The sequence below is a fragment of the Zingiber officinale genome, chromosome 2A (assembly GCF_018446385.1).
Source record: "Zingiber officinale cultivar Zhangliang chromosome 2A, Zo_v1.1, whole genome shotgun sequence".
NCBI classification, from domain to species: domain Eukaryota; kingdom Viridiplantae; phylum Streptophyta; class Magnoliopsida; order Zingiberales; family Zingiberaceae; genus Zingiber; species Zingiber officinale.
In genome coordinates this window covers 69,762,878-69,771,574 of record NC_055988.1, presented here as the reverse complement: position 1 = coordinate 69,771,574, position 8,697 = coordinate 69,762,878, and the positions used below count along the sequence as shown (strand labels likewise).

Sequence of the window (8,697 nt, the reverse complement as noted above, 5' to 3'; positions counted from 1 at the left end):
ACCTCTACCCCCTCTTTTATAATCCTTGGTCTTGGAAAATAAGGAAATTTAAATAATAACTTCCTTAATTCTTTTGCCATGAAAAGGAAAATTTTAATTAATTAAAATCAAATTTCTTTTCTCAATTTCAATGGCCGGCCACTTTCTCCCCAAAACAAGGAAAGAATTAAAACTTCCTAATTTGTTTCCAGAAATTTATAAAAAATTTCAATAATTTTAATCCCTTCATGATTGGTTAGTAAAAAGAAAATTTTATAAATTAAAATCTTTCTTTTAAACATGTGGATAATTTCCAAAAAGGAAAGTTATCTCTAAAAATTAAAATCTCTTTTCAATCTACAAATAAGGAAAGATATCAAATCTTTTCTTAATCTTTTCTAGAATCTAATAAAAGAGAATATTTAATTTTTAAAACTCTCTTTTAAATTATGATCATGCACTACAACAAAAACCTTCATAGACATCGGTTTTCCACCGGTGTCTATTTCATTTTCGACCGGTGTCTATGAAGCCGATGTTAAAAGTCTACCATTTTAGACATCGGGTTAAAACCGGTGTAGTATCACTTAACGACACCGGTCTTCGAATCGGTTATTAGCCGGTGTAGTATCACTTAACGACACCGTTTCATCAACGGTGTAAAACTGATGTAATATTGTATGTTAATAACACCAGTTTTGGCAACGGTAAATGACCGATGTAATATTAGTTTATAACACCGATTTTACAGCGGTGAAAAACCGATGTAATATGTATATTTTTTAACAGCACAGATTTGATTTTAAAACCGACAATAACAAAAAAAATACACAAATATTCACAAATTATACAAATATTCTTCATTCAATAATATCCATAAAATACACAAATATTCACAAATTATATAAATAATCTTCTTACAACAATATCCATAAAATACCCAAACATTCTTTTTACATCAAAAACTAGCTAATAGATATCAAAATCAAAGTATAACATTCTTTTAACACATCAAGGTACAACTGTCTCAAATGTACTCTAGCATGCATTCAGCCCACTCGAACCGCACTTCATCAATTTCAACTCTGGAGTACTTGAGATTTGTAAACTGTAAAAACACATAAATAATATATTAGTAAAGATACAATTTTGAAAGCTGGAAATGGTAAAGATGCAATTTTGATTTATTTATTTTTTTTTCCAAATATCTGCTCTAGCTCTAACGAGGTCAGTCTAGTTTTTCTGATCTCTATCCTTCTAACACTTCAAATCAAGCATTTTGAAAGCTTTTCAGTCCGATTTTGCAATGAGAACTACCAATAAACTAAATTTGGAATGCAAAATATCTAAACCAAAGAAAGTCCCTTTCTAATTGATACTTGCAACAAAGATAATCTACAATACTTTATACAAAGTTAATTCATGATCAGGATCCAATAATCCACCATATGTCAAATAACTAAAACAAATGTGTACATGTATCAAATAAAATAGAATACTGAGTTTTTAAAGGCTACTGTGGAAGACTATTGTTCATAATGCTTAATTCATTGAAGGATAATTGCGTGCATCCGCATACACACCGATACACATATACATATGCAATTTAGCACAAAAAAATCATTGTAAAATCTAAAACTTTCATATATGACACTTAGTATATGCTGCTTAGAATATGACATAGATAATTTGCTTCTTCTAATTAAAGTGCAGAGATTGATAAAAACCGACAGCATCATACAACAAATTACTAGGCATGATAATGGTTGAATAAAGAAATATGACTACACAACAAATCTAGTGAAGGAAGCATAGAAGAACAAAGAAAATGTTCATAGTTAACAAGCAAATGAAGAGATATACTATTTATTGTACTACCTCTGATGCCATCTTCCAAATCTCATAAGCAAGAATGCTTTTTGTAGATATACATGTTCCATGCTGGCAATATACAAGTTCCATGCTGATATCACTCTGAAATTGCAACACAACCTCAAAAGGCTTGTGCTCTTTCTTAATAAGCTTTTTTCAATGTAAGCTCGGATAAAAATATAATGCACCTAGGTTAAACAAAATATACATATAAACGCGAATGGAACTTCAATTTACTGAAAAATATCTATAGCTGATTAGATCGATCGTGTTGGCGGTGATGCAATGAAAACTGGCAGCAGCTTCATTGGCACTGCAAACAAACCAAATCAATATGATCTGTTAAACAAAATGCTACTTCAAGACAGATGTTTTTTGTAGATAAATGTGGAGATTTTTTTTCTTGTCAAAATATGGGCATACAAGAACATTACTGTGGAAATTGAAAAGCACCTGATCCTCTGACAGGCAAAATTTGAAGGGGACCCTTTTTGACAAGTAGAATAGATACAATACACATCTCTCTTAGGAATATGCAATCATCTGGCTATTGGATACTAGACATATCAGAATGTAACGGTTGAGGTGACTGAGTCTTGATTAGAGGCTTCAAGGATTCCATGATACTAGAAAAAGAAGGCCTTTTCCATGGCTTGCTGAAGCTCAACATGTGATTTAAGTTTGTGTGTGGGGAAGCACGAGTGAAGAAGTATGTTAATATTTAATAACCATGCCTGCATCAGGCAATAGATATCTATACCTGGCCCAACAGGACTCAATTATGGCAGCCACATGTTTATTTATAGTACTTGGGATCTCAGGCCTTCTTGCCTTGAAGCCAACTGCAGCAACCACCTGCAAGGGCACAGCTTGTATTTTCTTATACAGTTAAAGGAAAATATATCAATTAATGGGACCCAGCACTGTCAAAAGAAGTTACTTTTATTTGTAGCTAAAATAAACAAAGACTTGATGGATAAAATTTACAAAGTAAGCTTGGATATGGTGGATGGTGAGGTAGATGTTTCCAGTGTTTGGAAGAGTGTTAACAAAGTCAATTTTGGGCCATGTTAATAGGTCGATAAAAGTAAGCTTGTATTTTGATTGTTGCTTCTTAGATGGTGAATTAATAGATTGAGAACATCCATATTCTAATCCTGAATATGCTATAGAAGATTGATTAATACAGACTAGAATGACAATTAATGATTGAAAAAAAAAAGAAACATTGACTATCATTTAGAAGATGAAAATCCTTCTAGATGCCCATTAAAAACTTACTATACATTTTCTGATTCCCAGCACATAAAATCAAAACAAGTAACTGCTATAAAAAATATAAATGACTCCACAAAAGATTTGTCATGGCAAACATACCTTTCCAAAAAAAAGTATCATACAATCTTTAACCTTCAAGGAAAAGAACCAATAAAGCTTGCAAACACAAACGAAAAACATCAAATAACAAGACCTTTTTTCCAAATAATTCTTTTCTTTCTCAAAAGAAATTAAAAAGGAATATGGCATGATTTTTGAAGCTGGCAGAGTTGTTACACCTAAAAATCATATCAAACCATGTAAACGTTTTATGGATGACTACCAACAGAAATTTCCAAAGTTTATTTAAATTGAAGCTTTTGTGCAACATGAGTTCTCAAACTTCGATTTGCATGTAGTAAATAAGCATGACATGGTACATAAAGCTAATAATAACATGTTTTAGACTTATGAAGTAAAAAAACAAATTTCCTCAAGAGAATAATCATATCTATCAAGAACTATCCTTCAACAATACAGAGGAAAACAAATGAAATGAAAGAAAAGAATGAATGGGAATAGTACAGACTTCAAGAAAAAAAGGAGTCAATTTGAAGCCTATATAGCAATTCCTATAACTTGTACATGTACTTACAAGCTAGGCTCATGCTCAAGTGTAGTCTTCTCTCTATGAGGAGAAAAAATATCATTGAATTCCACAATGGAGAGACAAACCTGAAAATTGACATAAACAATAAATGAGTTCAATGCTTGAACATATAGAACATCTCATTGGTATACCCAACTTAATAAGTATGGTCAAGATTACTACTAAATCCAGGAGTCCAATTTGTTTTTTGTAACTACAGCTAAGAAATAAAATACAAAGTAACACAAACAAGTAATGGGATGGAGCATTAACCATCAATTGTAACTTGTAAGTCATTAGGTGACTTTTTGTAGTGAGAAGCAACATAAAGGGAAATCATTCCCTGTAATATAAATGAAAAAATAGCACAAATTTAACCAAATAAAAGTACCTATAAACATATCTCACTCTCCTTGTGATATTAGAAAAGTATATCTCGGTTGACATAGTAAAGGGCACATTCACTTGGATGTGGAAGTCTAGACAAATAAAAGATCATTTAGAGAATGACCTGAAAAACAATTATTTACTTTTCATCAAGAATACTAAGATAGTGATATTTGGAATGTAACTTGCAACATCCAAGCAAAGTAATTCATTAAGCCATGACTTAATTGAATCCTCAGTAGCATATCTGCTAGCTTGTGCAATTCCATCTTCTTGAAAAGCTTACCAGTATATGGAGATGGAAAAACACGAGAGTTTCAGAAGCAGATAACGATGTCGTTGCCTCGCTACAGGCCACTGCTTAGACCCCCTCGTGTGCAACCGTTTGTGAACGGACTGCCTCGTGAGGCATCGACCCCCTCGCGTGCAGCCATTCGCAAATCGACCGCTAGTAAACTAGTGGTTTGGAGAGGTTGCGACCCCATTGAGTGTGGCCACACCTAAAGCATCCTCTCATCGCCTGGCGAGGTTACGCACGGTGCTGCGGAGAGGGAAGAAATAAGATATAGGGTTACCTTTGAACTCCTTGCTTACTGCGAAGAGGGAAGAACCTGGTGCGCTGCAAATACGAAAGGAAAGAAGGGGTGGGAGAGAGGAAACCTAGAGGTGATAGAGGAAAGGAAAGGAGATGGAAGAAACCTAGCGGTGGAAAGAAGATGGAAGAAACCTAGCGGTGATAGAGGAAAGGAAGGAGAGGGGAGGAAATAATGATCGAGTGGGAAGGAAAGTTTAGGTTAATATGTTTATAAAATAATGATATTTATATAATATGTCACCATACAAAGTTTAATATGATAATTTTTATAAAAAAATAATTAATGGTAAAGAATCTCATTATAAAATATTTATAATGATATTTTTTTAGTAAGTGTCATATAGAAAATGTCACAATAGATTTTTTTTCTTGTAGTGAGAGGAAGGGGTGTCGATCTAGGAAGGGGAAGGACAGTGCGATATAGGTTTAGGTTTGGAGGGAAAAATGAAGTGTTACAAAATTTGACTAAGTATTGGGGGGAAATTAAATTATTTTATTTATCATAGACATCGGGTTTTAAAAACCGATGTTAAAATCGGTGTCTATTAATGAAAAAAAGGCGCTCATAGACATCGGCTAAAAAAACCGATGTCTATGAACGAAAATCTGCGCTCATAGACACCGGTTTTTGGAAAAACCGGTGTAAAATACTCAAAGACATCGGTTTTTGCTAAAAACCGTTGTTGTTCCACCGATGTCTATGAGGGTTTTTGTTGTAGTGATGGTTAAAAAGGAAAGTTTTTTCAAAATTAAAATCTCCTTTCAATCTACAAATAAGGAAAGATTTCAAATCTTTTCTTAATCTTTTGTAGAAAGCTATAAAAGGAAAGATTTAAATTTTAAACTCTCCTTAAAATCATGATATCCACATAAGAAATAATTTTAATAAAAAAATTCCTTTTAATTTCTAGTGGCCGGCCACCTAAGCTTGGGACCCAAGCTTTGGTCGGCCACCAACTTGGCTCATCCACTTAGTCTTGGCCGGCCCTAGCTTGGGTTCCAAGCTACCTTGGCCGGCCCCATTAGGATGGGTAAGAAGGTGGGTATGTGGTGGGTATAAATCTCTATATACAAAAAGCTACGATAGGGACCGAGAGGTGGAATTGGTTTTGGTCTCCCGATGAAATTAAGCATTCCGTGTTCGCCCCGAACACATAACTTAATTTCATCAATAATAATTCATTCCACTAAAGAACTATTATTGAACTACCGCACCAATCCCAAATTACATTTTGGGCTCCTTCTTATTATGAGTGTGTTAGTCTCCCTGTGTTTAAGATGTCGAATGTCCACTAATTAAGTGAGTTACTAACAACTCATTTAATTAATATCTTAGTCCAAGAGTAGTACCACTCAACCTTATCATCATGTCGGACTAAGTCCACCTACAAGGTTTAACATGACAATCCTTATGAGCTCCTCTTGGGGACATTATCAACCTAGATCACTAGGACACAGTTTCCTTCTATAATCAACAACACGCACTATAAGTGATATCATTTCCCAACTTATCGGGCTTATTGATATATCGAACTAAATCTCACCCATTGATAAATTAAAAAAATAAATATCAAATATATATGCTTGTTATTATATTAGGATTAAGAGTACACACTTCCATAATAACTGAGGTCTTTGTTCCTTTATAAAGTCAGTATAAAAAGAAACGACCTCTAATGGTCCTACTCAATACACTCTAATTGTACTAGTGTAATTATATAGTTAAGATAAACTAATACCTAATTACACTACAACCTTCCAATGGTTTATTCCTTTCCATCTTGGTCGTGAGCTACTGTTTATAATTTATAAAGAACTGATAACACGATCTTCTGTGTGTGACACCACACACTATGTTATCTACAATATAAATTAATTGAACATTTACATTTGGTATATATATAAATGTAGATACTTGACCAATGTGATTCTTACAAAAGTTAGGCTTTTAGTATACACTCCAACACTTACCTCATTGTCAGTGAAACCATATAATGAAGTGGCCATGGGCTAGAGTTCACTGGCGTCGATTTGCATGCCCTTGAATGCACTCTTGAACAATACATTGACAGAGCTTCCGGTATCAATGAAAACCCTGGCCACGCGATTATTCCTATGATGGCTTTGATTATTAGGGCATCATCATGAGGAAGCTTCAGCCCCTCCAGGTCTTGCAACCCAAAACTGATGATGGGCCCGGCAACTTGTTCCCAGCTGCATCCTATAGTGTGTATCTCTAGGCGGCGCTCATGAGATTTCTGAGCCCTAGCGGAATCCCCATCTGTGGGCCTTCTGGAGATCATGCCAATCTCTCGGATTGCTGTGTTTCCCCTGTTCTCCTCTTCCCGGGCTTCTCCTAGCTCCTAGTCACGGCCGAGCTGCTGACTTCCTTGTCCTGCATGGTCGAGAAGGGGCTTACCAGATTGTCCTGATATGGGCTGTTGGTCCATTAGCAGCCTCTGAACCTTAGGTGCGATCTCAGGTGGAGGTAGGCCGAGCTCAGCTGCGTGCCGGGAGTCACGGGCGAATTGGAAGCAATCACTTGTGGTATGGGTGTGGAATCTATGGTAAGTGCAGTAGTGCGGCCCCCACTTACCCGGCGTTGGGGCTTGAACAGCTTCCACGCATTGGGTCAGCCTGGAATCCTGACTGAGAGGGAATTGCGGTCAGGCATCCTTAGCGTGTCGAAGAGGCTGAGCTGGCGGTTAGAGTGACCTCTTCTCTGATTTGTTGGCGGGAGCAAGCACCTTGTCCGCTTTCCACCCAGCCGCCTGAGTTTCTTTTACGTTGATGTAACTGGCAGCCTTCCCTAGCATCTCATTGAAGTTCTTCATGGGCTCTCGGATGAGGGCTCGGAAGAACTCCCCTTCTACCAACCCATGAGAGAAGGTGCTCATCAATATTTCAGAGGTAGCGGATGGGACATCCTAGGATACCTGGTTGAAGTGTTTGATATAGCTTCTCAAGTGCTCGGCAGATCCTTGCTTGAGGGCGAAGAGACGGTGGTCTGTCTTTTGGTACTTCCTGCTACTGGTGAAATAGCACATAAAAATAATTTTGAAATCATGGAAGCAGGTGATGGACCCATTTGACAATCCATTGAACCATTTCTGTGCTAAGCCGGACAGAGTGTTGAAGAACACTCAACACTTAATGGCATCGCTGTATTGGTGCAAGAGCGCAACGTTCTGAAGTTTTCGGAGATGATCCTCCGGATCCTTGCTACCATCGTATTCTCCGATAGTTGGGGGCTTGTACCCCTTCGGTAGCTTCTCCTCGAGTACTTTTAGAGAGAATGACACTTGCTCCTCAGGCTCCCTCTGGGGCTCCTCCCTGAGGACTATAGCCTTTCCTTTCTTTGAGTCCCTGGGTGGGGAGCTTTCCGCCATAGAGGCCTGCGGTTGCTCTTTCTTATCATAACAGTCCGGGTCCTTGTGATAATAGTCTGGGCCAGGTCCCGATAGAAGGTTGGGGGGAACTCCTCGGGCTGTTTTTTATTGGATCCTCTATCTGAGATGTGAGTAGGGTCCTTGGAAATTGCAAGCATCTTGTACGGTCGCGAAGCAGTGGTCTATTTTTCGGAAGCTGCCCGCCTTTTGGCCTCCTTGAATAGTTTGTACTCCCCTGCCATTATGGTCACATTGATTCTTCAGGTCTCCTCCATCTTCACGCTCTAGAACAGATGAAGGAAGTTCCCACAGACGACGCCAAATTAATCTTGTCTGGAATCTAAGTCAGACGAATATCGGACGAACTGTTGTTGACGTTGATAGAGAGGCGACTAGGACACCCTTCTCATATGTGCCCCCAAGAACGGACACCCATGTGGTGCTAACGAACGATGATGAATGAGTCGGCGGTACTTGAGCTCTACACACACTCAGACAAGCACACAGAACGTTAGAGGCCAGAAATCAGGAAAAAAGTCCCCGGAGCAGGTCCTCTGATGCTCAAGTCA

At 37.4% G+C, this 8,697-nt stretch overlaps 1 long non-coding RNA gene across 6 annotated transcripts; it reads right to left on the bottom strand.

The window, feature by feature from the left end:
- Positions 1–1,901: 1,901 nt before the first annotated feature.
- LOC122041168 lies at positions 1,902–4,802 on the bottom strand. Of its 6 annotated transcripts, XR_006128892.1 has the most exons (6): positions 4,431–4,633; positions 4,149–4,268; positions 3,764–3,843; positions 2,305–2,706; positions 2,040–2,164; positions 1,902–1,953 (listed from the first exon to the last, which is right to left on the bottom strand). It is a non-coding gene; the product is annotated as an uncharacterized LOC122041168 (long non-coding RNA). The 6 variants fall into 6 exon arrangements; XR_006128891.1 differs by lacking the exons at positions 1,902–1,953; positions 4,431–4,633 and adding an exon at positions 4,720–4,802 and having other exon boundaries at positions 2,018–2,164; XR_006128890.1 differs by lacking the exons at positions 1,902–1,953; positions 4,431–4,633 and adding an exon at positions 4,720–4,802 and having other exon boundaries at positions 2,018–2,164; positions 4,149–4,236.
- Between the last annotated feature and the right edge of the window lie 3,895 nt (positions 4,803–8,697).